This window comes from Martes martes (assembly GCF_963455335.1).
Source record: "Martes martes genome assembly, chromosome: 7".
Taxonomy (NCBI): Eukaryota; Metazoa; Chordata; class Mammalia; order Carnivora; family Mustelidae; genus Martes; species Martes martes.
The window spans coordinates 83,365,839-83,393,076 of record NC_137894.1 but is presented as its reverse complement, the minus strand read 5'-3'; the positions used below and the strand labels follow the sequence as shown (position 1 = coordinate 83,393,076).

The 27,238-nt window shown below is 39.2% G+C and overlaps 1 protein-coding gene across 2 annotated transcripts in view; it reads right to left on the bottom strand.

Annotated features, from left to right (window-relative positions):
- The window catches only part of PRORP (protein only RNase P catalytic subunit), a 144,269-nt gene that overhangs the window by 28,748 nt on the left and 88,283 nt on the right, over positions 1-27,238 (bottom strand). The gene's annotated exons all lie outside the window — the stretch shown is intronic.

The following is a 27,238-nucleotide window of genomic DNA, read 5'->3' as shown; positions in this document are numbered from 1 at the left end:
AAAGTGCCTTGAGAGATGCCCACAATAGGAACAGTCATCATCATGATCCCCACTGCCATGACTGGACGAATCAAGTGCCTGTGTGAGCTCGTACTTGGCTGTCTTTTTTTTTTTTTTTTAATGATTTTATTTATTTATTTGACAGACAGAGATCACAAGTAGGCAGAGAGGCAGGCAGAGTGTGTGTGGGGCGGGGGGGAGCAGGCTCCCTGCTGAGAAGAGAGCCCGATGCGGGGCTCGATGCCAGGACCCTGGGACCATGACCCAAGCTGAAGGCAGAGGCTTTAACCCACTGAGCCAACCAGGCACCCCTCGTACTTGGCTGTCTTAAGCAAAGTCTGGAGTTACTATACTCCCACTCCTTGCCTTGCTGCCTGGATCAGTGAAGACTTGCATTTTACTGAAAAGGCAAGAACATTTTACTTTGATCTACTCTTAAAAGCTGGAGGAAAGTCACATGAGTTTAGAGGCAGTAAACAGCAGCCTGTAGTGTTTGACCATATTTCTGTCCAATGTTGTACAACTCATTCAAACTACAACTTTGCAAGATGTCTTCACTGTGGTAAAAACCTCTGTTTCCTAAGACTCGTGCATAACCCTAAGCCCTTACCTCACCAGAAGGGGCTCTTAGGAGCTCTCAGAGAAGCCATGAACCAAAGATTCTGTTCACCTTCTCTGGGCGGGGGGAGCGACAATACTTGTCTTTCCTCACATGCCTAGGGCTGAACTTGCACTCAGGTTTTTCAAACCTAAACAAAGAAAAGCAAGGACATTACACTGTACTCAGGCTGTGGGCATGGGGGAAGAAGAGGTTAGCAGGAGGAAGAAAATAAGTTAGGGCACACAGAGAGCGTTTTAAGTTAACGGTAGGTACAGGAGAATTAGTTTTATTATTACTCTGTACACTATACATTTACATTTAAGTGTTCTTTATGACATGTTACATACACACCAGAGGCTTTGTAATATGAATCAGACAAAGGTCCCAATATTCTATCATTTTTGAGGTACAAAAGAGCAACCTCATATGTTTAAATTGATATCAGTTCAGGGGGTGCCTGGGTGGCTCAGTAGGTTAAGTGTCCAACTCTTGGTTTTGGCTCTGGTCATGATCTTGTGGTCCTGGGATCAAGCCCCATGTCGGGCTCTGGCTCAGCGTGGAGTCTGCTTCAGATTCTTTCTCCCTTCCCCTCTGCCCCTCCCTGCTCACGAATGCACGTGCTCTCTCTCAAATAAATACACCTGATCTCAGCCAAAAGGCCGAGAAAGGATCCCTCAAATGAATAAATAAATAAATAAAATCTTAAGGACAAAACAAAACAAAACAACTAACAGTTCAGGCTCAGCAATTTACCTGTGGCCTTGAGGCAAGTCAAGAGCCCAAGTTTCCCCATTTGCAAGACACAGAGTGAAAAAATACAACAGTGAATTTCTTTGATGTAATGAACTCTCATAACTGCGTAACTCTCATATTATGTATGCCCAATATAGTAATTCCTGTCCTCTAAAAGATAAAATGTGACACTAATGGGGGAAATTCCTTTGTGTTTCCCAGAGAAAAGATCCAGAAAATATTATAGTCACATAACTACAGTTTAATATAATGTAACAAGGAGAACTTAGGAACAGTTTTTAGAAATCCCCAAACCCTCACATTTCCCTCACTTCTGCTTTTCTTAGCAGAAATGGGGGCACAGAAACTGGAAATGACAGGAAGCAATAATGGGGATGTGATTTGAGGGAGAGCTGTGAGAGGAAGAATTAGATATAAAATGAGACAACTGTGCTCACTATTCTCTTATCAAGGCAGAGATATGGGTGGATGGAGTTGGTTCTTGGTAGAAGAGCTATTTTGAGGCTCTTTTTCCAAGTACATAGATTAAAAATTCATGTAAACTAAAAAGAAGACTCTTCTACTTTTCTCTTAGCTATAATTTACTGGGCAATATAATGGGTCAGAAGCACTTTAATGTCTTTATATGTCTTTAATGTCTTATATGTCTTTATATGTCTTTAATGTCTTTATATACATCATCATTTCATCCTCATAGATGTCCTATGATTCTGGTACCATTATTACCACCCTGCTCCTAATGCCTTTTTACAAATGAGGTAACAGGCTCAGTAAGGTTAAGAAAATAGCTCACGGTCACAGGCCAGTAAAAAGCAGAGCCAGGTTTCAAACCTACATTAATCCTAACCATTCTCTGAATCAGTAGCGTCCATATTAAGTACCTCTTGATTCTAACTTCTGTCTTTTCAGTACGTTCCATTCCTAATCCTGCCCCTTATTCTATAGCTAACTGTGATTTATAATTTTTCCAGTAGCATCTACTGCTCCCTCCTTCCTGGGTAAGTTGTGGGAAACCCCTAGGTACTTTTGTTTGAAAGCCTAACACTGTATTTCTACACTAGGGAATACCCAAGCAGGACCTGGCAATATACTGGGGTACCCTGAAGCCCAGAGGACAAGCAGGCACAACGTCCTGGACTGAGAATTTTACTTCAGGCTTTTGTTTGTTTGTTTGTTTGTTTGTTTCTGAGAACCTCCTAGTTTTTTATTTGAAAACAGAGATGCTTTAATATTTACAAATTCAAGATCTACACTGTTTTTATTAAAGATTTTTTTTATTGATTTATTAGAGAGAGAGAGCATGAGCATGAGAAGCAGGAAGGGCAGATGGGGAGAAGGAGAAGCAGACTCCCACCTGAATAGGGAGTCCAAAGCAGGACTTGATCCCAAGACCCCAGGATCATGACCTGAGCCAAAGGCAGACGTTTAACCAACCAAGTCACCCAGGCGCCCCTACACTAACTTTTAAGATGAAACAAGTAAGACTCCAAAGATATTTTTTACTTGCAGCAGGGTCATCTATTCCAAACCCTGGGTATAGGAGCTCTTTCTCCTTTGCAAGTAGTGTGAGGTGACCACTGGATTGTAAAATGAGTCAGCTAAGAACAGCACTCTGCCCAGCCCAGGAGCAGAGTCATAACATGGAACATGACCCCAATCTGACTATTCAAAGACACTTACAAAACTCTGTACTTGGAAATACATATATTTTTTAAAATGTAAATTTTAGAGTAATATGTTTAATGATGGCATCTTTGTGAAAAATAATTACATGTGTATGTGTGAAAACAGTCTTGAAAGACACACACTTATCAGTGGTTTCCTCTGGGGAGCAGGACTGAGAGAACATTCAATTTCTATCATTTGATATTATTTGACTTTTTCCCCAGTGATATATATACTACCTTTATAAAGAATGAAAAACATTTAAAGGTTAAAAAACAGCAAAAAGAAGGTGGGGGACATGGATGAAGGCTGTCAAAAGATATAAACTTGCAGTTATCAGGTAAGTTAGTTCTGGGATATGATGTACAGCATGGCGACCATAGTTAACAATACTGTACTATATATTTGCAAATTGCTAGGAGAATAGATCTTAAAAGTTCTCATCACAAGAAAAAATTATACCTATGTGAGGTGATGGATATGTTAACTGAACTTAGTGTGGTAATCATTTCACTATGTGTATGTATATATATATATATATATATATATATATATATATATATAAAATCATTGTGCTGTACACCAAACTTATACAACATTATATGTCAATTCTATCTCAATAAAACTGAGGGGACAAACAGCAACAATAGCACACAAAGTAATCCCAAAAACTAAAGATCAAAAAGAATCCTAGAGTTCTTCCAAATCAGTAATCCTCTGAATGACTGAGCCTGAAGGTCAATTTGAAAGTCAGCAGATTTCCGGTAGGTTCTGCCTGAATTTAATTCAATTCAACAAATATGGCGTCCACTCTGGCAGGCACCATTTGAGGTGCTGGGGTATTTAGATCTTTATGTATCAATAAGATTCACCTCTTTTCTTCCAAGAGTTCATTCCATAGAGGGGAGACAGACATGTAAACAAATCACTGTAATATATATGATTTTAATGCAATATAACGAATACAGAAACTTATCAAAGGAATGTAACTGTTCTGCTCCAGGTACTGTCCTAAGCACAGATGGACATCAGAGTGAATAAGACACAGGCCCCACCCTCAAGGAGCTCAGAGCTCAGTGTGAGTAAATACGAAGTGTTGGTAGAATCTCTACAAGGGAGGGAGAAAAGAGGGCCCTCTGAAAGTTTTAAAAGGTAAAATGCAATGCCCCAGAAAGATGGGGGAGGGGACAGCATTCTAGATGGAAAAATTGGAAATCCAAAGGCACATATGTATTAAATAGCACGGTATGTTTAGGGCAAGACAGGAATTTTTAGGTCTGGTGGTTTGTACAGTGCTGGGTAGGGAGAAGGAGGAGCTGAGAGGGTGAGAGACAGGCTGGGAGGTACGCAGAGGTCAAATAAGGGAGAGTGCTTATTTGGACAGCACAGTACCTTGGGTTTATGGGATGAAAAGCCTCTGAAGGGTGGTAGGAGCAGAGCAGTGACACATTCAGATGTCCACTTCTCACTGAGCCTCAGAAGGTGGGAAAGCCAGTTACTAGACTTTGGAGCCATGAGAGAGGAAGAGAGTCTCGCTAAGATAGGACAAGGTAGACGAGAGCAGCACTGCCGTGTGAAATAGAACCTGACCTATAGGAGCGCCTGGGGGGCTCAGTGGGTTAATCAGGTCATGGTCTCAGGGTCCTGGGATCGAGGCCCGCATTGGGCTCTCTGCTTAGTGGGGAGCCTGTTTCCCACCCCCACCCCGCCTGCCTCTCTGCCTACTTGTGATCTCTGTCAAATAAATAAAATCTTAAAAAAAAAAAAGAATCTGACCCACAAATAAGTTTGGCAGTGACATTAAAAATCAAAAAGGAACACATGAAATAAAGATTAATAATACATTTTTTCCTTAACCCACTATATTGAAAATATTATTTTAATACGAAATTAATATAAATATTGTTAACAAAACAGTTTCTATCCCTTTTTTATACAGTCTTCAAAAATGGGTATGTATTTCACACTTCCAGCATTTCTCAATTTGTATAAGTATAAGTGCTCAACAGCCCCACTGGCTGGTGGATATCATCTTAGTGCAGGACTGGAGGGATTAATTTAGGAAGCCATATTGGCAGGATCTGTTAAACTGGGTAGAGAACAAAAAGGTAAAAAAACCTGGAATTGCTGGCTTGGGCAACTGGCTGGAGGGTGGTATTGGCAAACCAAATAGAGGATACAGAAAGAAGAATAGGTCTGAAGCAGGAGAAGCAGGGGAGATAGAATGTTTGGTTTTAGGGTGTTAACTTAGCAATGAAATGATGTGCCCATGGTGACCTCGCTAGTACATGACAGAGCCAGAATTCTGATCCAGATCTCTCTCTCTCTCTCTCTTTTTTTTTTTTTTCCAGATCTCTTTGATGCCAAATCTTTTCTAAAGATTCCTCTGAGGGGGAGTTTGACAAAAAGAAGGGTAAGGCATGGGAGGTCAAAGTGTTCCTTTGTTTTCAATCGATGAAATACCTTCACGTGTCAAAAAACAAACCAAAAAGATAAAGATAAAAAACCCCAAGTATGTGAGGCTGTACAATTCCATCTCCAAATTAATAATTTCTTGCATTAACAGTACAGCCATAAAAAAGTGCAATCATCATTTTCAATATTTTTGAAGATAGCAAGGGATTTTTTGAAATGTTCTTAATTTTTCAAATCTAATGTAAAACATATACTTTCCATGGTACCATACCCTACTTTGTAAATATGTACACCTAGCCTAGAAGCAGGACTTTCAGATATCATCAAAATTATGTTCATACTGTAGGTGAAGATATTAATTTTTAAGAATAACCTAATAGTCATAAAAAATGAATAAAAAAAGAATAACCTAATCATCAGGAAATTACTAAGACCTTCTAATATTCTAAAGAGTCAAAAAGTGAAGGGATCCAGTCTGATTCTACATGCTAATTCAAAGATGTTTACTTGAACTAAATTTTGTTTTTTCCTCTAATATCTGCATATGCCTAGGAATACAACATCAGAAAAACGGAACTTCTTAAGGTAGGTGGCATCACAGCTGTCCTAAAGATTTGCTATCTCAAAACACAACTGGTTGCCTTAGGAATGACTATGATCACACACACACACACACAAAGGTATCTATGAATGGGAATAAATAAACAAACAAAATAATCTCTTTTCAAAGGCATGATTTTCCAAAACAGAAACAGGTAAACTGAGAAAACTCACCTGCTCAGGTTTTAAAACAAAGAAAAGAATGGTTTAAAAGTTGACCACTAGCCAGGAAATAGTAGCCACAGTATTTCTAAAGGATGATAAAATTAGACCGTGTGTGTACAGAATGGTAGGAAATAGTCTGAGCGGTAACACTGGTGACAGTGAAATGATTTATAAACCACCAACTCTATGCCAGTTGGTACCACATTTCTATTAAGCACTCTTGTTTCAAAAAGTTTTCTAACTTTTTTTTTTTAATAGAGAACAGAGCAGAAGGCCCTTGGTTTTCTTTCTTTCTTTCTTTTAAGATTTATTTATTTGACAGACAGAGATCACAAGTAGGCAGAGAAACAGGCAGAGAGAAAGGAGGAAGCAGGCTCCCCACTGAGCAGAGAGCCCGATGCGGGGCTCGATCCCAGGACCCTGGGATCATGACCTGAGCTGAAGGCAGAGGCTTCAACCCACTGAGCCACCCAGGCACCCCGGCCCTTGGTTTTCCACAGTTAGACAAGGCAGGACAATGAAAGGGAAACTTGTTTCAATGTGACAAGCCACTGAGTTGACATGGCAATGGTATGGCTTCATTCACTTACTGCGATTAGGTAATGTATGAAATGCAGAATAAATAGTGTGCCTAGTATCTGTCACCTGGCGAAAGGAACAAGAATCCTGCTTGTAAGATGTAGACTAGGCAAGCATCTAATTCTGGAAAATACTGCAATTGGGAGTCATCAGAACAAAATAATTTTATGAACTGTCTTAGTCAGCTTGGGCTGCCATAAAAAAAGATCGTGGACTGGGTGGCTTAAACAACAGAAACTTATTTCGCACAGTTCTGGAGGCCAAAAAGTCTGAGATCAGGGTGACCGTGTGCTCAGGTTCTGGTGACGGCTTTGTCCCTGGCTTGCAGACAGGAGAGAGAGAACTCTCATCTCTTCCTTTCTCATAAGCACACTAATCACACCATGAGGACCCCCCCCACCATCCCCATGACTTCATCTAAACCTAAACATTGGTGGTTAGGGCTTCACCTGTGAATTTGGCAGGGGTACACATGAATCAGATCGTCTATTCTTGTTCATCATGCCTGATCTAACCAACTCATAATATGCTGCCAAGCTGGCATTCAAATGCTGAGAATGTGATCATTCGCTTTGAAAAAATATCATTTGTTTTCAGGGAAGCGGAACATCTCTGAAAAAAGCACGGGATGTGGATTCAGTGTAGTACTAGAGAGCTGTTAACTTCTGGGCAAGTCACTTAGCTTCCGAGCCGGTTTCCCCGTATGTAAAACTTACTCCAAAAACATATGTAAGGATAAAATCAGATAATATCTATGAAAGGACTCAGTAAGCTTTAAAAGACTACATATTGTTATTGATAGGGTATGAAAGCACAAAAATGTGGTACACTGATACATAGGTTTGACAGACCCTCAAAGATTAAGATGTTAAGAGAATTAAGTTTTCAGGAAAATACAGTGAACATACAGTTTCAAAGATTCTTTACTTTAATTCCTTGATTTAAGCACACCTATTTCTTCTTAGTTCCACTGTCGCCACTTTAGTTCAAAATGCCATTAAGTCTCCTGATCGGTCTTTTTTTTTTTTTTTTAAAGATTTCATTTATTTATCTGATATATATAGAGAGAGAGCACAAGCAAGGGGAGAGGCAGGCAGAGGGAGAGGGAGAAGCAGGATCCCTGCTTAGCAGGGAGCCCGATGGGGGCTCCATCCCAGGACCCTGGGATCATGACCTGAGCCAAAATCAAGAGTCAGACGCTTAACTGACTGAACCACGTAGGTGCCCCTGGATCGCCATTGCTGTAATCAGTAACTCATAGAGAGCTAGCTGGCTCTAGCTTCTTGCCTCACCTAAACTTCTCAAAAGAGTAGTATACAATTTCTTTCTTGCTATTCATTTACTCCTTAACCCCTAAGGGATGGCTTAACCCCTATCACTGCATTAAAGCTGATCCCACTGAGGCCATCAGTCTTTCCTAATTGTTGATTCCAGTGAATATATTTCAGTCCTTGTATTAGTCTGTTTGAGCTGCTGTAACAAAACTACCATAACTGGGTAACTTATGAATAGCGTGCATTTTTTTCTCACATTTCTGGATGCTGGGAAGTCAAGTTCATGTCACTGCAGATTTCATGTCTGGTGAGGGCCTGAGTCTGTGTTCATAGATAGCCATCTTTTCACTGTGTCCTCACATGGCAGAAGGGCAAGGGACATCTCTCTGGCCTCTTTTATAAGGATACAGTCCTATCCAGGGGGGATCTGCCTTCATAACATAATCACCTCCCAAAGACCCCATCTCCAAATAATATCACATGCCAGGTTAGATTGCAACATGTGAATTTCACGGAGAAATGTAAACATTCAGACCTTTTCTCTTCTGTTTGGTACTCTATTTTTTTCTTCCTGAAACTGTGAGTTCTGTGAGTCCATACTCTTATCCTTCTCCTTGTACTCCGACCATTCCTTGTCATCTCTTATTTTGAGCCCCTCTTCCCCCTTAAATGTTGCAAAGAACCAAAAAGAATCAAAAGACCATGACACAAAGAGCCCAGAGTAGTATTTCAAGAAAGAGGGGATAAACAGATCTGTTACAGAAGAATGAACATGGATTTTGGAAGGAACTGTGTCTAATCCTGTGACTTTACCACCTATTAGCTATGAGACAAATTACTTAACCCTTTCTGAGCCGGAGTTTCCTTATCCTTAGGGAAGAAATACCACTATCTGTGGAAACATTATGAAAATTAAATGAAATGCTGCATATAAAATGCCTCACATGGGCACATTCCGCTTGCTCTACAGAACATTCTCAACAAACAGCAGCTCCCATTTCCCCACAATAGTCACTAGTAACACTGAAGAGCATCACTTCAATTAAGCAGTGACGATGATGGTAAGCTGCCTCAGGTTAAGGCATTAAGATATGAAGTACTAAAAACAGGGAACAAGAATCGAAAGAGGAAAAGGATTTGAGAGAGTTAACCTTGTCTGAAGTCTAAAAAGGATGAAGCAAGTTAAGTGCCAAGAGGGAAGTGAGCCCAGGGGAGCCCTCACGTTTTACATATAATTAGCATATGCCCCCAAATTATTTGAGGTAGAGAACCCTCATTGGCCTTTAAAGGATGCAATTTGCAACAGGGATAGAAGCTGTAGGAGGCTGGACATGGAAAAGATCACAGGACAAATGAGCCACCTCATGGAAGAAAGTTTTTTTTTTTTTTAAAGATTTTATTTATTTATTTGACACAGAGAGAGAGATCACAAGTAGGCAGAGAGGCAGGCAGAGAGAGGGAGAGAAGCAAGCTCCCTGCTGAGCAGAGAGCCCGATGTGGGGCTCGATCCCAGGACCCTGAGATCATGACCTGAGCCGAAGGCAGAGGCTTAACCCTCTGAGCCACCCAGGCGCCCCTGGAAGAAAGTTTTGATGGAGCTGATGCCTGATACTTTTGATCATTTCAGCAAAGATCTAGGAAACAAAATATTTAGGAAAATTAGTTTCTAAAGCAGATTTGAATTCAAGCATCTTTGGGCCTGTTAATGAATGTGAAGCACACAGCTAGGGAATTTGTGTGTAGAAAACATTCCTTAATGGCACAATCTCTAAACCTTTCCATCTGATTCTAAATATAATAGATGTGCGAACAAACATACTTCTCAATTTTTCCAACCCTACATGCACAAAAAATTACTCTCTTCAAACACACATTTCATTCTAATAATGGGTCGTGACATGATAGCTTTCTTAGATAAATTCAAAGTTATCTCATGGGGCGCCCAGGTGGCTCAGTCAGGTAAGGGGCTGCCTTCAGCTCAGGTCATGAGCTCAGGATCCTGAGATCCAGCCTCTCATCGGGCTCCCTGCTCAGTGAGAAATCTGCTTCTCCCTCTCCCTCTGCTGGTTCCCCTGCTTGTGCTCTCTTGCTCGCGCTCTCTCTCGCTCAAATAAATACAATCTTAAAAAAAAAAAAAAAAGATAAATTCAAAGTTATTTCAGTTGGGGGCGGGACATGTGTGTGAAATTATCAATAAGTATTTTCATCTTCATATGTTGATTACAAGGAAAACCTAAGCTTCAAAGAATTTAGAACTGTGCAGAGTCACAAGGCAAGATAACGGTATAATGGAATCCAATGCTATTCTTTATCCAAAGCTCTCTAGTAAATACAAGAAATGCAACGTTGTCTTCAAAGAACAGTACACAGACTTCCTACCAATTGCACATTTACTGACCACAAATCAAGGTGGAAGAATCACTGCATAGAAAAAAAAAGAGGAAAAAGAAAAAAAAGATGCTATGATGATTGAAAGGGAAAAGAAAACTAGGAAAAACTTCTCATGTTTTGCTGTACAAAAAGGAAGGGAGGAAGGGAGGAGGGGAGGGAGGAAGGGAAAGATGGAAGGGAGGGAGGGAGGGATGATGGAGGAAGAGAGAGAGAGAGGGGTAGGGAGGGAAGGGAGGAAAAAGGGAGGGAGGGAGGGAGAAAAGGAAGAAAGGAAAGAAGGAAGGAAGGAGGGAGGGAGGGAGGAAGGGGAAGAAAGGAAGGAGGAGGGAGGGAGAAAGGAAGGAAGGAAGGAAGAAAAGGAAGAAAGAAAATAGAGAACTCCTTAAAGGCAGAGGGAAAAAAAATCCTCCAATTACTACAGAAGGTGAAGAAGGAAGCTGTAAGTGAATTTTAGAGCAGCTTAACACAGGCAGTCTGAGAAAGACACAGGTTGGTTTCTCCACAAAATCTTCCACCCCCTGGAGATGACTGCATGCTTTCCTTAAAGGAAAGGTTTGCTCTCTGCAATGACAGGACATGGCAACCGACTTTATTATAGGAAATTAATTTTGACAAACATCTGAATTAAGCTTAGTAGACAAGGCCACCATGTGGAGTTGAGCTGGCTGTGCACTGCACAACTGCAGCACAACATTCACAGACTAAAATATGAGAGACACCCTGTGGACTTAGGCATAGCAGCAGCCCTGATGGCAGGGATGTATTAAAAACAATTGGAGCTCCAAGAGGGCAGGGAGTTTTTCTGCTTCATTCACAGAATCCCCGGCACAAAGAACAGGGCCTGGTGCTTCAGATCATCAATTAAAATGTGCTGCACTATGAATGCACTTATGAATGAAAGAAAAAGGGAAAAGAAGTTTGAGAGCAGAGGGGAAGTATAAGTTAGAGCAGGATTTCTTACAACTGGAAGAAACTGACCAAGTAAGAAGTCCAGAACCTTGGAATGTAATTCCTGCTTGTCACAAAGGAGGACAAAGATGAGAGGACAGAACCAGTTTTGAACTGTCTTGTCAAGTTTTATTTTGCTCTGGCATGGACTTATTAAGAGTCAAGCAAAAGTTATATAATAAAGAAGGGTAGAAAGACCATGTTAGCGTAGATGGGAAATTCTCTTCTTAGTTAACAGGCTAAGTATATCAAGAAAAGTTCACTCAATTGCTTTTTTTCTAGCAAAAGTATCTACATGTCCATTCCCACACAGGGAGGTAGAAGTCCAAAGAAAAGAAGATTTTCATTATAAAATGAACCCCCAAATAAATTCTTGAACACACAATCAAGTGATAGAAACAATGTGGAAGTGATTTCTAAATTGTTATATGCTACCACAGTGTTAGCTATTTTTACTATCCAAGTAACAGAAACAGAGTTCATAAAGATTAACCAATTAATGTCTACTGACCATATCCTGAACTTTAGCATATAGGATGTACACAAAATATGTAACATTTTATTCCTTGTATATACTTGATTTTCATTCTGTTCTATTTATCAGGTTTCAACTAGACCTAAAGTTCTGTTTCCTTAAAACCCAAACCCTCAACATCGCCTTTATAGGATCCCATAAATATACATATAGAATTTCTAAGGACATGGGCTATAGCTGTTTCTATAGCATTCTTTTTTTTTTTTTAAGATTTATTTATTTTTAGAGAGAGATCACCTGCGCATGGGGGTGGGGTAGAGGGAAAGGGAGAGGGGGAGAAAGAATTTCAAGCAGACTCCCCGCTGAGCACGGAGCCTGATGTGGGGCCAGATCTCAAGGCCCTGAGATCGTGACCTGAGCGGAAACCAAGAGTCAGATGCTCCACCCACTGAGCCACCCAGACTCCATGCTGTGAGTTGCTTTACACATTCAGAGCATTAAAAATTCCAGCTACGAAAATTTATCTGAAGAGCACTGATGCCTCTCTACCTCCTACTACGAGTCCTCTGATGACACAGCACAAACAATTCTTCTCACCAAGGAAATTTGCTAAAGTTGCTCTAAATTCTGAGCAATACAAAGGTACTTACTGACCCGTATTTTTTCTGTTCACAATCTGTTTTCTGCCATGGGTTTTGGCACACACCATCTGTAACTTCCATTAAAACAAGAGAAACCAAACAAAACAAGAACATACAGCTCTTCGTTGTGTAAACAAATCTATAGTTGGCTTCTCTGGGAGGAACCACTCCTACTCACGGCCACCTGATGTTTATCAGGATATACCAGTAGAGAGCTGTGAAAAATAAAGAGTGGGAAGTTCCCTGTAACCAAAACAAAAAATGTTACAGAAACTTATGCGATCCTTAGCAATACTTGTCTCCTATCTACTGTACATTTAGGAGTTTGTAAGTTATAGAACCTACCAGATAAAGGACAACTGGTATGTATTCTCTTCATGTGGCAATGTGATGTACCAAGTCAATAAAGCTTTATTTTTGTATGGGTAATAAATCCAAATGGTTCCAAATCCAAAAGAAACCAAAGGGTACTTACTGAAAAGTGTCCCTCCCACCCTATCCTCTAGCCACCTAGCTCCTCTCCCCAGTGGCCAACAATACTCTCCGCATCTTGGGGCGCCTTCTCAAGAGACATGAACAAGCAAGTGTATATGTGTTTTCTTTCCCCTTCTTTGCACAATTGGTGGCATAACGTATACTACATCTAGGTAGACTCTTAAGGGCTTCTCCCACGATGCCCAGTATTCCACAAGGATAGGGGAATAGGCTTCTTCTTGCATGTTGTTGTTGCTGTTGTTGTTGTTGTTTTGATAGAACAAAAGCAGCTTCCTGAAGTGCTATATTGTGAAGGAGTCTGAGGCCAGCAGGCTTAGAAAGTATGTTACGAATGTTTTGTAATACCTACGACAGCCATTGATTCCTGTTCTGTGTCATACTTTATCTTCTACATGCTCCTACCACCCTTTATTATACTTGGGATTCTTTTATTGGGACTCTTAAAATTCTCTCTTATGTATATAAGGTAAGGTGCTTACCCAGCCCAGGGCCTAGCAAGTAAAAGCATTTAATTATTGATTTAGTAAAATATTAGTATGTCATTATTAAATATTAGTAAAATATTAGTATGTTATTAGTAAACATTTATTTACTGAGTGAATCCCACAGCAAAATTCCCAATGTTTGGGGAGAATAAGAGAGCTTTTCATATTTATAAATGAGCTACTTCCCTCCATGCAAAGACAGATTTGATCAACCCTGGAACTGTAGATGTCTCCCATCCAAGTACTAACCAGGCCCGACTGGAACTGTAGATGTACAATGATGGTGTCTTTGAAACATACATGGCAATGTTTTCCCTGTCCCTGTCAGAATTTATAACAGGGCCCTCTGGCACTCAACCTGCTTGAGAAAAAAATACATCTACAGAACTTTACATCGGATCCTATGTGCATAATCACTTGGTTTCCAATCACTGCCATCTACCGAGAAAATGGTTGTATAACATGTGATTTCTGAAACAAAGGTGAGGTGGGGAAGGAAGTCAGGTGATGGTGAAATAAAACTGAATGGAAACATCATGAGTGAAAAAGAAAGTTTATGATTATTTTTAAAAAAATCCAGTGAACGAGAAAAATTAACTAAGAACATTTCAACTAAACCTTACTCATTTAAGACTCTATCTGCTAATCATTCTCAAACTTCCATTTTCCATATAAGTATTGCCATCTACAATATGTGTAGGAATCATGGTATTTTTTAGGGGGGGGGAAATAACTGAAAATGAAAAGCCTGGCACACTACACGCTAATGTCTTCACGCCCTTTAAATACATGCATTTATCAAAGTTACATGGTATGTTATCTATTTATCATATATTTTGAAAGGTATAATACTTAATGGCCTGCTTATTATCTTTTAAAAATATTGCAAAGCTAAAGCTTATGATTTTAAGTCTTTAAAGTCTATATTACATAAACTCTTAATAATGAAGAAAAAGAAATAGATTATAATTTTGAACCAGAATTTTAAGAAATATTTTAAATATGCCCAAATTCTTTTTTTTTTTTTTTTCATTTTGCTGTAAGATACTCATTGGGACTTTCAAAGGAGAATTAAAGAGAGTCCCCCCCCCGCTTTTTTAAAAGATTTTATTTATTTATTTGACAGAGAGAGATCACAGAGAAGCAGGCAGAGAGAGAGGAGAAAGCAGGCTCCCTGCTCAGCAGAGAGCCCGATGCGGGGCTTGATCCCAGGACCCTGGTATCATGACCTGAGCCGAAGGCAGAGACTTTAACCCACTGAGCCACCCAGGCGCCCCGAGAGTCCCTTTTCTGAAGTGAAAAGAGTCTCTTAATTCTGGTGGGATTCCTCTCTGCTGACCTGTGGGTTAACCTAGAGACGGACAGGATGGAAAAGGAGGAAGAACATCAAAAATGAACAGACTGACTCAGATTTATAGGTTTAAGCTGGAAAAGCCTGAATGGAGTTATCCCAAAACACAGGTGATCTTCCTGCTCCCAAGAGAATATTATACCAATATGTTGTACTGTCACAATACAGCTTTTAAGATAAATAAATGGAATCCATTAAAGCTGTATTTTAGAATTAAAAAGAAGAAATTTTATTTTGGAGATAATTGAAGATAACCAATAACATTAAGACCAGTGAAAATTTTTCTGGATTGTTTAAACAACTATTGTCAACTGCGTGTTAAATTTCATCTTTCTTTTAAAATCTCATCCTATGAAGGATATGGCACGGGTTTTGTTTTTTTTTTAATTGTAAATTTTTTAAAGATTTGTTTATTTATTTTAGAGAGCAGGTGTGAGAGAATGCACCCCCATGTGAGTGGGGGGAGGGCAGAGGGAGAGAATCTTGAGACCGTCTCCCCACTGAGGGCTAGCTAGATGTAGGGCTCCATCTCAGGACCTATGAGATCATGGTCTGAGGCCAAACCAGGCACCCTGTGACATGAAAACAGGAGAATTTGAAAATAGAAGATTTGAAAATAGGAGAAAAGGTGATATTTAGTACTTCCCCCCACATTTCACCCTCCAGCTCCGAAGTACTACTTTGCTACCTGGTGCTATTTGAGCAATGCTGTCTGAAACAGCCCTTCTTCCTTCCCACACCCTCAACTCTAGTTACCAAAATCTAACCAAAAATTAAAGAACCAATTAAATGGTGATGCCTATCCATAAAGTATTCTTTGATTCCTCCTTACCTAGGAGTAGTTTTCCTTAGCCTAGGAATTTTTTTTAGCTTTTTTCTTAAATACTTCTTAGGGTCCCTATAAATATTCTACAGATTTACAATTTGAGTATTTACAAGATTTGCAAGATCATAAAGTCCTTGACAAGGAGAGAATGGCATCTCGTTCATCTCTGCATCTTCCACAATGTCTCGCCCTGTGCCGGGCACTGGAAAGGAAGTCAATAAAGATTTCATTAATAATACATGTTTACATTAGAAAGTTTACGTGGCTCACAGTAAACCAAGTAATTCTTTTGAAAAATATCATGGCACAAAGATCTACTACAGAAGGGTTTGCATTAAATATTTCTTGGTATGGGGTACCTGGGTGACTCAACTGGTTAAGCATCTGCCTTCAGCTCAGGTCATGATCTCAGAGTTCTGGGATCAAGCCCCACGTGGAGCCCCATGTTGCACTGGACTCCCTGCTCAGCAGGGAGTCTGCTTCTCCCTCTCCCTCTGCACCACCCCCACTCGTGCTCTCTCCCTCTCTTTCTCTCTAATAAATAAATACAATCTTTAAAAATATATTTCTTGGACAAGGGAAGCTAGGATCTATGGCAACTACAATAAAATACACATACTTAAGCTCATGTTTTTATGAGTAAAAATTAATGTCTTTAAGTCACCAGCAGCCTAGTGACAATTTTATAACTTGTCAGAGCTTTGATCAGGCTAGGGGCATGTGATTTTACAAGCTCTTTTTTTCTTTTTTTAAAGATTTTATTTATGAGCGAGAGAGTGAGAGAGATTGGGATTTTATAAGCTTTTTTTTTTTTTAAGATTTTATTTATGAGAGAGAGAGAGAGAGACACCATGTGAACATGAGCAGGGGAGAAGGGCAGAGGGAGAGGGAGAAGCAGACTCCCTGCTGAGCAGAGAGCCCCGACGTGGGGTTCAATCCCAGGACCCTGGCATCACGACCTGAAGACAGACGCTCAACTGACTGTATCATTAGCCCCAAGGAGCTAAAACTTCCAAAGCTCTTTTTAAATCATTAATTTATAGATTAGACAGACTGTACTATTGCCAGGGAGGTGTCACAACTACCAAAAATGGAACCATAACACATTTTAAAACATACCAAATGTTGGGAAGAAAGGCAGGCATTAGAATCCCTAGCCTTATGTTTACTGATTTAGTTTCTTGGGGCTCCCTTCCACTACGGTAGAAAAATGCCCTACCAAGGTATTCAAGTATTCAAGCCCTCCACAGATTTATTCAAAGTTCCTAATAAGTTTATGTATGTGGTAGGTCATACCATACGAAATTAACTACAGCAGAGTTTCCTTTAAAGCAATTAAGAGTGATATATTCAGAAAAGAACACAGAATCCATGCGGACACATGGAAAGAATTAATTTCTGATACTAGTAAAACCAATATGAAGATTAGATGTGAACACGGACAAGAAGAAATAATTAATAGGCAAATTATAATTAAGCTAAAAGAGAAAGAGATAAAAGGCCATCATTAGTCTAACTCTGGACACAATCAAGAAACTTCCCACAATCCCACAACATCACAACATGTGGTCAAAGGAGCATGTGGTCAAAGATAGACAAACAAAAGTCAGATACTAACCATGTATTTGAAACTTGGGAAATGAGGGGAGAACGAAAGAGACAATAATTAACAAAGAGGGAACATTATTATAATTAGGCAGCTTTTGGGAAAGTTGTAACTATGAAGGTCAAGGTACTACATATCTGATAAAGTTCTTAATTAAAGTTGTTTTGTTGTATTAATAATGTTTCATGCTCATTAGGTATTTTCTCATATAGGCTGTAACATTTTTCTCCATTGGAACTTCAGAAAGAAAATAAACTGAAAAGATTGAAATTATGTATGTAGTGTTTAGAGCATTCACTCAAGCCAGACTTCTTGAATTCAAATTCTAGCTCTCGCTTACTAATTTTGTGACCTTAGGGATGTCACTTGACCTCTCTAAGCTTCAGTTTCCTCCTCTGAAAAATGGGAACTAATTTTAGTTCCCACCTGGTAGGAGGATTTATCTGTTATGAGGATTAAATGATTAATTTAGTAGATTCATTTATCATTTATAAAACACTCTGGAACTGTATCCCAGAGTAAGTGCTATATGAATGTATGCTAAATAAAATCTGTCCTCAATATTTCAGCTGTTCAGCTGACTTAAAAAGTTTGGCCCCCATGATTGAAAAGGTCTCCAGATGTACATACTATGATGACACTAGGTGTAACCTGAAGATAGGTGTTCTAATTTTGAAGAGCTATGCTTTGACTTTATTGTCTGTCCTTCATTTTCTCCCCTATGATTTCTAACTCTGTTTCTGTAATTTTAGTTAAAAGACAGCTATCCAGGAAATAGCATACCTCTTGTTCAGGGTTCTTAAGTGCACTGCCTTCAAATCTGCCATGCCTCTAAAGAAACTTAAGGGGATACACACACAGACATACAGACAAACACACACACACACGGGGGAGGGCAGGAGGGATATATAGAGAGAGGATATAAAAAGATATATATCACTTCCCTTATTAGACATATGACAGTACACATTAAAGCTGATGATAGGGTGGGGTCTGAAGTCTCAGTAAGATCATGTAAAATCAAGACAAGCTTCCACACAGAGGTGCTGGTATGCTACCTAAAGAAGAATCTAGTAGAGACTTCCAATAATTTATCAGTGAAAAATCAAGTAGAAGGAGAGCAAAGCTAATGGCCTTATTCCTGATAACAATCTCTAGAACACGGATAATAAGAAAAGGAAAACCTAGAAGATTAACACGAGGAGGCAAGTGTCACTGAGACTCATGACACTGGAAAGGTATGTTCTATTCTAATGATGCTGTTGTGGTCAATGAACAGTGATGCTTTCCTAATACAGATTACAAAACAGATAGAGACACGATATACAGTAGTAACGGGAAATGTCACCTCTCCCAGCATGGGTGAGAGGTTTCATTCTGGTAAAAGTAGAACACCTGATAAGTTGATATCATATTTACAATTTCATTTCTCAGAAAGTAGAGGAAACAACAAAGAGAACTGCTATTCAGGACTATAAAGACCAAGGAGGAGGAAAGTGTAGATGATGTAGGAGTGACAAAAGCTTTAAAAGAAGTGATGGTCCTCACTGGTTTGGATTCTGTAACAGCAAAGGAAGGAAACGTTTTCCATGGGAGGACCCTAGACCCTAAAAGAGTACATTTCAAAGTGTTCAGACACAGGGTGGGGTAATCCCAAGCTAGAAACTCTAAAAGGGAGTGTAATTTAAGGCAAGTGGAAGGTAAGGCTTTAAAAGCAAAATTGTAATATTACTGATTCCAATGAAGAAAAAGGAAAGAAGGAACTAAAGAAAAACAAACAAACAAATAACAGGTAGAGATGCACTTACAAAAGGATGAATACAAAAGTGGTGCAGTCTCACCACAATAATATCGGAAAAGTTAATGCCCAGAAGGAGGTAAATATTTCTTTTCCTATCCCCACGACCTTTTTGTTCCTTACCCCCTTCTCTTACAGGTCAGAACTGCTGGTTACATTCTATCTGGGAGTAAGGAGGCCAAAGAATTAGAACCTCAGCCTGGGAAAAGAACTTGAGAGTCTAAAATGGGGAAAAGACAGTAAATGCCAGGGATTTGGCAGTGCCCAAAATAAGTTATTTTATGGCTGACAGAGTGGTCATAGCTTGGACTGAGGGTGCCAGATGATCTACAGAAATTAGGGAGACAGCAAGTTCCATCAGCAGATCTGGGTGGTGTGCCCATACTTCTCATATTTCTTGTGAGTTCTCCCTCAGGTAATTGTTATTTTGAATTTTTTGTTGCTTTTCCCGAATATGCTCTTTGTTTTTTGAGTTCCGCTCTGAAGTTCCTCCAAATCTATAGTATTGTTAGATATATGCCCATTTTTCCATTCTTTCCAAAGACTAGAGTTTGGGCCTAATGAATACTGAATAATGTCTCTAAATATGCCAGCTGTTTCTTGGTAAATATCATTTGTTTCCCTCCATGGATGTCTCTGGTGCTTGTCTATGGTGAGAGCCCCTGAGTCTGGCATCCTTTAATCTCTGCTGTTCATATATTCAGGTCCAGTGACTATTATAATTTGTAAGTTATGGATAACAAAACTAAATGTTCAAAGTTATATTCAAGTTGGAAATGCTGGACAAAGGACTGAATGAGAAAAGAAAAGAAAAGAAAAAATATAGACAAGGGAAGTGACTGAAAAAACTATTACTCCAAATTAGTTCATTTTTCTAGGCATGAAATTTCATCTAAGACACCAAGAAACTTACATATATTATCATGCAACCATTACTGATTATCTCTGGAGAAGGAAGAATAAAAGTCTGGAGATAAACAAAGATGACTGATTTTCAAAAAGGAAGGAAATATGAATCTTAAATACCAGAACACCAGCTTAGGAAAGGAGCAAGACCCAGGGAGGCCAGAACAGTAACATGACCAAGGTCATGCCATACGAGTGGTTAATTGGACACTGCCTCTGGGGCCTGCCACTGGACCCTCTGGAGAGCATGCTTGCATGTGTGTGCAGAGAGACACACTGAAATCACAGTAGGGTAGGATTCTGTCATTGCTGTTGTTGTGAAATGTCTCAAACCACATCTGTGTCTTTACATCCTCCAGGGTGAAAGTCTCAGGAGGGAAAGTCCACCTGGCTAAGCATGGATTGTGTGTGTCTGTTTTAGTTATAGGCCTGGGACCAGAATGAGGTGACTAAAACCCTTACACTGGGCACAATATTTAAGGGGGCACCAAAAAACTCACTGGACAAAATAAACAGTATTTTAATGCAGCATTTTACAAAATCTAAATTAATGCACAAAAACCCATGATGAAAAAAATATTACAATTTAAAGAAAGACAGGTTCAAAAATAGCACCATGCCAAACCATACTGGTGCCTGAGACAAAAGGGAAAATCAATAATGGTGATCCTGCTTTTCTTTAAAATTTTGGTATTTTGTTCATCATGAATTTTTTTTAAAGTTTATTTATTTATTTAAGTCATCTCTACACCTAATGCTGGGCTTGAACACACAACCTTGAGATCAAGAGCTGCATGCTCTTCTGACCAAGCCAGCCAGGCACCACCATCATGAATTTTTTACATAATTGTGATTTTTAAAATACTGCATTAAAATATTTATCCTTATTAATTACTGAATTTTTTGGCATCCTCTTAAACGTTGCAGCTGAGGTGAGTGTCTCGTTCTCAGGCCAGCCTCAGGCCTCTCCCTTGGTGCCAGCGAGCAACATGAGGGACTGTCTGGAGCCATCTTTGATTTCCTCTATGGGGAGCTCAGCTCTAAAACAGGAAGTGAGTGTGGGAGGCTCCTTCTGCCTGCCACAAATCTGTCCCTCCTCCTTCCCTTCATCTCTGTCATCAGGTCTCAGTTTAGATATCACTGCTTCACTACTGATTCAGGCATTCCTCTGTGTTCCCTTAACATTCTATACTTACGCTTACCAAATACTTACCACTGTTTTGCAATTTATTTGTTTACATCCTCCCCCAAACTATAGTCTTAGGTGACATGGATTCTGCAATATTCATCCTTGCATCACTCTAATACTTAACAGAGTGCCCAACACATATTAGGTCCTCAATAAATATTTTCTGAATGCATGCATGGAAGCATTATCATAGGGGAGAGTAAATGAAATTAAATGCTGATTCCAGAAAAGATGACTCAGGGAAATACACACAGTTGCCCTCATCTATCTGAATGGCTGCCATGAGGAAGAAGGTTGAGATTGTTGTTTCTCAAACTTTTGTCCATTCCCTATCCTTCTGGAGGAAGTTCATTACATTTCCATCACAACTGGCTCACAATGATTATTAGGATTTTTTTTTTTTTTTTGGAGAGTGGTGGTACACCACCGTAGTACAAATGTGGTAGTACAAATGCTGAAAGGACCTCATACCCGTAGAAGACTATCAGAATGATGGAGAAGCAGTACATGCGTTACGGTCCCTCAGCCTGAGAATCATGGGACAAGTTTTACTTATCCCATATAGCTTTGTAGGAGGTCTAGAACCCACTGTCAGATATTATCCCAGGACAGGTTTTGGCTTAACAGAAAGAACAATTTCTAACCTTTAGAACTGTTCACAAACAAGATGGGTGGAGATGAGAAATGATGAATGTGCCAGGACCATGAATCCTGAGACTCCTTATCAAGGTGTTACAAGTGAACCTGGCAGGAAGTAGAGAGAGATTGGGGTGTGAATTTTGAATAGTGAACCTCAAAAAGATATATCCATGTCCTAGTGTCTGGAACCTGTGAATGTGAGCTTGTTTGAGGAAAGGGTCTTTTAAGATGTAATCAAGTTAAAGATCTCCACAAAGATGAGATCATCCTGGATTACCCAGCTGAGTTCTATATCCGATGACTTTATAAAAGGCAGAAGGAGAGAGGCCAGGAGACACAGAGAAAGCAGCCTGAATATGGAGGCGGGGAATTTAGACAAGCAGATTTGTGACTTCAAAATCGCAGAATCTGTATTTCTAATCATTTCCTGCTTAGTGGGAAGAAAAAAAAAACAAACAAAAAAACAGAAAGACAGAGTCCATGTGGAATGCTACCACTTAGGAAAGATTTTCTGCAATGTTTCCAGAAACTGTTCTCAGAAACTGACCTCTACTCTTGGGGCAATGAAGAAGAGGATATGTATTTAGATACAATCAAGCTGGCATACAGAAATTACCAATAAATTAACTGGTGATATTGAAAAGTTCACAATACCAACCTCTTTCTAACAAATACATGAAGCTCTGTCTAACATGTAGAATGCCATGAGATGTGGACTCCATCCAAATGTTATGCATGGTCACTTAGGGAACGGTAGCTAATCCAAATTATGCAGGTAAAGAGCAATGCCACTCTTCTGAATGGCTACCAAACACTTTTCAAGTACTCAGTGTCTAAACAATGTCACATGTAGGCCACTAGCTTTCATAAATGCCATATGCCCCTTTGTCTCCATAGACCCATCTCACTATACCCATAACTTGCTATTTATTTACAAGGGCTTAAAAAATCTGTGGGTACTTCATACACTTTTAAAGAAATGGGAATACCCACAAAGAATGACATTCCAATTTCACACTTTTGGGATTGTTAATTAAAAAGGGGGATAGAACAACTAAGACAAAGGAATAAATCTTAACTATATGTCACTAGCATTTTTTTACACTTCTAAATTGTTTTCAGAAGACCAAATACTTTTTAGAAGGGAATATTTTTCCACTTCTAATACAAGTTTTATTTGCTAATCACAAAACCATTTTATTAAACAGCCTAGTGTATGATGGAGTAGGGTTACACAGATAACTAACAAGTAGCAGATCCAAACCCAGATACCTTTGCTCCTGAGCTCTTAACCAGTCAGTCATAGTATCTCCCAAGTTATTATCCTATTAATGTTAATAGGCTATCCTGAGTTTGTTCACCAGTTTCTAAATTTATTTAGTAGTTCAAAATATTTAATGAAAGTGTACTATGTGAGAATATATTGAACTACAAAAGTGAAAAATACAGGGAACTGCAAGGATTTGAGTGACAAGCAGGGAAGAAAAGACATGTACTATAACCTAATATAAAGTATTATATAAAGAGTGGCAAGTGCTACAAGACAAATAGAGACAAAATGCTAGAGGAATTCTCAGGAGAAAGAGACAGTTTTTAGCCTGAAATTATAGAGTGGTGGAATCTGGGAAAATTTCTGAGATGTGCCTATATGACATCTCATAGTCAACTCACTAGAGGAGGTAAACAATGGAATGGTGATGATGATACAACATCACCTATTAATAGAGCAATTACAATGCGGTCAACATTTAAAATGCATTTTTAAAATTAATTCTCACTAAAATCCAATGGGTAAGTATTTGTCCTCCTTCTAAAGATGAAGTAACCAGAGAGATATAAGGTTACTCGATTAATAAATGACAGCTCATGGGTAGATCACATAATGCCAAAATGTATGCTTTGAATAATATGAGGGATGCTTCTCAAAAAAGGTAGTAAAGAAAACATGGTTGGGATAGGAATTTACATCTTGGAAGGAGGATGGTTGGTTTGTCTTTGTCAATTCCAGGATTCTTAACTGGGAGATGATTTTGCCCCCATGACATCTGGCAAGGTCTAGAGACCTTTTTGGTTTTCACAACTTGGGGAGAGGGTAGGGAGTACTACTGGTATCTCCGTGGGTAGAGGCCTGGGATCCTGCTAAACATGAACAACAATAACAATGAACAACACAACCCCAAAACAAAGAATTATTTGGCCTAAAATGTCAATAGTGTTACGGTTAAGAACCCCTGGGCTGTGCTATCTGGTCTCAACACTCCTGGTTAAGATAGTACCAGGAATGTTATATTTCACAGAGTAAGTCAGAAAGGAGATGAAAGGGGCAGAGGAAAAGGAGAACCAAGCAGAGAAGACTATAGCTTCAAACTAATTAGAGTGAGAAACATTAAGAAAGAAAGAAACAAAAAAGAGGGGTGTGCCTGGCTCAATCAGTTATGCACCAGACTCTTGGTATGGCCTCAGGTCATCACCCCAGCTTGTGGGACTGATCCCAGCTCAGTGGGGACTCTGCTCGAAGATTCCCTCCCTCTGCCCCACTCCTCGCTGGCACTCATGCTGTCTCTAAAACAAATAAATGAACCTTAGGAAAAAGAAAAAAAAAGAAAATGAAAAAAGAACAGCCATTCATACAGTTTCTGACACAGGGAAAGAACGAAGGACAGAGAACATAGGAAAGGCAAAGCAAATGAAAGCCTTGCTCAGAATTAAAAGAAGAGAACAGGGGAATGCTGAAGGAGGCTACATGGAAGAACTTGAAATTACATCACTCTACTGAAAACACAGTGACATGCACGTGCACAGAAAGGTCTTTTTATTTTTTTTTATTTATTCATTTGAGAGAGAGACGGAGACAGCGCACAAGCAGGGGGAGAGGCAGACGGAGAAGCAGGCTCCCTGCAGAGCAGGGAGCCAGATGCCGGGCTTGATCCCAAGACTCTGAGATCATGACCAGAGCTGAAGGCAGACACTTAACCGACTGAGCCACCCTGGCACCCCCAGAAAGGTCTTTTTAACACGAAGTAAATCTAGCAAATTATACCAAGGTATTTTGGTGAGTTTTGTGTGTGTCAGGGGGGGACCCCAAAAACAAAACTAAGGGATGAGGATAGACTGAGAATACCTCTAATATAATTATTATAAGGTCTTTAAAATTTTGTTGTTTTAGGACTAATGAACAGTTCTGTTTATATATATATCATATATACATATAGCATATATTTTTTAAGATTTATTTAAGAGAGAACACAAGAAAGAGAGGGCATGAGGGGGGGAGGGGCAGAAGGAAAGGAGAGTGAGAGAATCTCAAGCAGACTCCTGCTGAGTGTGAGCCCAGTGGGGGCCTCGATCTCACAACCCTGAGATCGTGATCTGAGCTGAAATCAAAAGTCAGACATCCAACTGGCTGAGCCACTGAAGTGTTCCTTGTTCTTTATATTTTAAAAAATGAGTTTAAAATATGTAGTACTCCAGAGTACCCAGGTGATTTAGTTAGTTAAGCAGCTAACTCTTTTTTTTAAATAATTTTTTTAAAAAGATTTTATTTATTTATTTGACAGAGAGAGACACAGCGAGAGAGGGAACACAAACAGGGGGAGTTGGAGAGGGAGAAGCAGGTTCCCTGCCCAGCAGGGAGCCCAATGCAGGGCTAGATCCCAGGATCCCGGAATCATGACCCAAGTGGAAGGCAGCGCTTAACAACTGAGCCACCCAGGCGCCTCTAAGTGGCTAACTCTTGGTTTCGGCTCAGGTTATAATCTCAGAGACCTTGGATCAAGGCCACCTACCCCCTGGCTCTGGGTCAGGTTCCCAGTTTGTGCACACTCTCTTTTTCTCTCTGGAATAAATAAACAAATCTTTTTTTAAAAATGTAGCAATTTACCTCTAAATTAAATTTACCAACCTGGCTTTCTGGACCAAGATCTGATTTCCTAAGAATGAATTTAGGAAGGGGCAAATTTTCCAAAGAAAGCAAAGAAAATAAAATAGATCGGGCCACTTAAAAACTCAAAGCTTGGGAAAATATTTGCAATAAATATAAGAAGGTCCAATATATCTACTTTACAAAGAATGCTTACAAACAAAATAAATATTAAGCCCAACAGAAAAAAGCATAAACCTATAAACTTACAGAAATGACATGAATTCAGAAAAGAAATCAAAACTGTTAACAAACATATGAAAACCATCGGCCTCATTATTTATTTTAAAAAATACAAATGAAAACAAGATACCCTAGATTCAATACAATCCCTATATCAAAATCTCAGCTGGCTTTTATGTAGAAATTGACAAGCTGATTCTAAAATTCCCATGGAAATTCAAGGGACTTAGAACAGCCAAAACAATAAAAAAAAAAAAAAAGAAGTTGGAGGACTCACTTTTTTCCAATTTCAAAACTTACAACAAAGCATAGTAATCAAGACTATGTGGTACTGAAATAAAGAAAAACCTAGTGGTCAATGGAATATAATTGAGGGTCCAGAGATAAATTTTCACATTTATGGTGATGTATTTAATAAGGGTGCCAAGATAATTCAAATGGGGAAAGAACAGTCTTTTCAACAAATTGTACCAGACAAGTGGATATTTACATGCTCATGAATAAAGTTAAATCATACCTTATACCATAAATGAAAATCAACTGAAATAGGTCAAAGATCTGAACATACACACACACACACACACACACACACACACACACACACACACACAGATAGATAGATATGGAAACACACACATCACACATACACACACATGAGTCAGGAAATATCTGAATAAGACAAAAAAAAAAAAAAAAGGATAGAAATAGACCCAAATGTTAATACTGAGTAGTGAGATTATGTACATTTAAACATTTTTTTGAAATATTACTTGCCAGATTTCCTAAAATCAACATTAAAGAAAAGCTTTTGAAAGTATCAATAACATCAAGAATTGGTTTATATTACCTCATCCAAATAAATTTAAGGAACTAGTTGCTATTTCTCAAAGGTTGGGAGTCCGAAGACAAAATCAAGCTGAGATTCTAACTGTTCAGTTCCTTTCAAGAAAATGCTAAAAGCACTCAGAAATACCACAGCACCCTCTTTTGGAAGAAATGTATTGTTTTTCACAGGGAGCCTGCTGGAATCATTAAGTTTTTAGAGCTGAGATTCTCTTGGAGTATGAAGCCTGGTCTCCTCATTTTACAAATAGGAATTTGGGGCTGAAAAGAAGAGACCACCCAAAATCATTAAGGGAGGAAGCAGCAGAGCTGGGAGTCGAGCCCCATATCAGATTCTAACCAGAACTTACTTTTTTCTGATCTTTGCATTCTTCATTAATTACATTTTTGAGGATTAAAAACAATAATAATACTCTTCCAATCTTCGGTAAGTATGAAGTCCTGTATTCAAAAAGCAGTCTAGGCACCCAGCCATTTAAAAGCAGTATTTA